The 2,919-nt window shown below is 36.9% G+C and overlaps 1 non-coding gene across 1 annotated transcript; it reads right to left on the reverse strand.

The window, feature by feature from the left end:
• Positions 1-1,206: 1,206 nt before the first annotated feature.
• LOC131222720 (small nucleolar RNA R71) lies at positions 1,207-1,313 on the reverse strand. The gene has a single exon (XR_009160169.1). It is a non-coding gene; the product is annotated as a small nucleolar RNA R71 (small nucleolar RNA).
• Between the last annotated feature and the right edge of the window lie 1,606 nt (positions 1,314-2,919).

Consider the following 2,919-nt stretch of genomic DNA (forward strand, 5'->3'; position numbering starts at 1 on the left):
GATTTTCTAATTTTAGGTTAGAATTTTTTCTGTTTTTAGAAACTAATCTGTTTTCCTGTTTTGTAGGATTCTGAGATAGGTTTATAAATTGTTAATTTCTTTCTTAATTTCTTCCTTGTCATTTCTAGATTAGGATTTGTTTTATATATATATATATATATATATATATATATATATATATATATATATATATATATATATATATATGTAGCAAGTTTTTAATTCTAACTCTTTTAGAATATAACTTTATTTCCTAATTTATTTTTAGAAATTTTCTACTTGTAGATTTTTTGTTTAGAAACTAACTTTCATATTTTGTAGGCTTTTAAGATAGAAATTTCTAATTCGGTAAGCTCTTTCTCTACTTTCTATTTTTCAGATCTCTTTTAGTAACTTACTTTCTAGAAATTTTCACTTTCCTTTAGGAATTTCTTCTTTTAGAAACTAGTTTACTTCTATCTTTCTTTTTAAGGATTTTCTAATTTTAGACCTTCTCTTTAGAAGCCGACTTGTTTTGTTTTCTTTTGCAGGTTTTTAACTTAGGGACTCCAATTTGGTAACTTTTTAACAACCCTCTCATTCTTTCTAGATTTTCTTTTCCTTTCTGAGGATTAGGTTTCGAATTTGATTGAGGGCTGCGAGTGTTTCATGCCCAAGTGGGCCCGTGACAACACTCGATGTCTCTTAACTAAAGGAGGATTGGTTGAGGGATTAACTATCCATCGCAGGACTAGACACCACTCGAAATCCTCTGAGTTAATTGAAGTGATGGCTGAAAACAAACCTCTTCTACCCCAGCCTAGGGTGGAGGACATTAAGGATGAGAATGAGGTGCATCAAGCACCCCCGCCTTGTACTTTATAAGATTATTTACAACCAGCGGGGATGAGTACGCCCTCATGCATGATTTTTCCTGAAAATACAGGACATATGGACATCAAGCCAGGGGTTATCCAACTCCTTCCTAAGTTCCATGGGCTTGAATCTGAAGAACCATATTTACATTTGAAAGAGTTTGATAAGATCATAGCCACTTTATATTTTCAAAATGTGTCTGAGGACACAGTCAGGCTAAGACTCTTTCCTTTTTCCTTGAAGGAGAAGGCTAAAACGTGGTTACATTCACTGTGTCCTAGATCCATTGGCACATGGAATGATATGCAAAGGAAATTTATAAAGAAATTTTTTCCACATCATAAAACGATTACCCTTAGAAAAGCAATCATGAACTTCACCCAAAAGGAGGACGAAACATTTTACCAATGTTGGGAAAGGTTCAAGGATTTGGTCAGTTCATGCCCACAACACGGCTTTGAAACGTGGCACATTATAAATTTTTTCTACGATGGACTAACATCTTCCATGCGCCAAATGGTTGAGACAATGTGTAATGGAGAATTCATTAATAAAAATATCGACGAGGTATGGGATTACCTCGATAGTCTTGCTGAAAAAACACAATCATGGGATTATCACCCAAAATCAAACACCACGTCTAGGCCGACTCAATCTAAGGAGAAAGGTGGATTGTATCTCTTGAAAGAAGAGGATGATCTCAAGTATAAAGTGACTACGCTCATAAGAAAATTTAAGGCCATGGAAGGAAATAAGGATAAGGTTAATGAAAGTGTTTGCGGCATCTGTGATTGCAACATCATACAACTGAAAATTATCCTACAATACCCGCCTTTCGAGAAGTGTTGAATAAACAATCCAATGCCATAAATACTTATCAAAGACCTTTCAATGGACCAACCTCTAATACGTATAATCCTGGTTGGAAAAATCATCTAAACTTTAGTTGGAGAAATGGACAAACTGCTACCCCTCAAGGTTTCTTCAATCAAATTCCAAATCAAGGGAAACCTCAAGAGGATCCAGTTCAAAAACATATTCGAGAACAAGAGCTACTTAATCAAAATTCTGCACAAGTGTTTCATGATGTCCATACAGTATTAGGAACGCTTGCGTCGTCTATTCAAAGGATAGTGTCACAATTAATAAGTGGAGGGAAGGGGATGCTTCCTGCTCAACCTCTCCCTAATCCCAAGCCGCAATATGAAATAAGTGACCCTAGCTCTTTAAATCAAATGGAGCACGCTAAATCCATCACCACTCTTAAGAGTGGGAAGATCATTGATAAAACCCTTCCAGTTAGGCCTGAAAAGCCTTAAGAACCAGAAGTGGACAACAATGATGGACCAAGTGATGCCCCACAAAAATTAGAACTAAAACTTATAGAAAAGCCAGTTGCTCCATTTCCCCAACGGTTGGTCTCACTGAGTTTATTACTACATCACAACCCTATATTTGGGGAGTGAACAAGTTTTTGGCACTGTTGCCTCTCTCTAACTCTCAGGATATCCTGGAGGTGTTGAAACAAGTGAAAGTCAACAATCCTCTACTTGATGTCGTAAAACAGATACCTTCATATGCCAAATTCCTGAAAAACTTATGCACGACCAAATGACGACAGAGTATTCAAAAGAAAATCTTCTTGACTGAGAAAGTGAGTGCCATCCTGAAGCAAGACATGCCGCAGAAATTCAAAGATCCCGGTAGCCCAACCATTTCATGTGTAATCGGGGACTATCGAATTGATCACGCACTTCTTGACTTAGGGGCGAGCGTCAATCTGATTCCCTAATCGGTATACAAACAGTTAGGTTTGGGTGAATTAAAACTCACCCTAACCACACTACAACTTGCTGATTGCTTTGTTCGTGTACCAAGAGGGATAATTGAGGATGTGTTGGTACAAGTTGATAGATTGTACTACCCTGTAGATTTTATCATCCTGGACACCGAACCCATCAATAACATGAGCACTCAGATTTCCGTCATTCTTAGTCGCCCATTCCTTGCCACTTCAAATGCAATTATCAATTGCAGGAATAGTATCATGACTATGTCTTTTAG

The sequence above is a fragment of the Magnolia sinica genome, chromosome 1 (assembly GCF_029962835.1).
Source record: "Magnolia sinica isolate HGM2019 chromosome 1, MsV1, whole genome shotgun sequence".
Classification (NCBI taxonomy): Eukaryota; Viridiplantae; Streptophyta; class Magnoliopsida; order Magnoliales; family Magnoliaceae; genus Magnolia; species Magnolia sinica.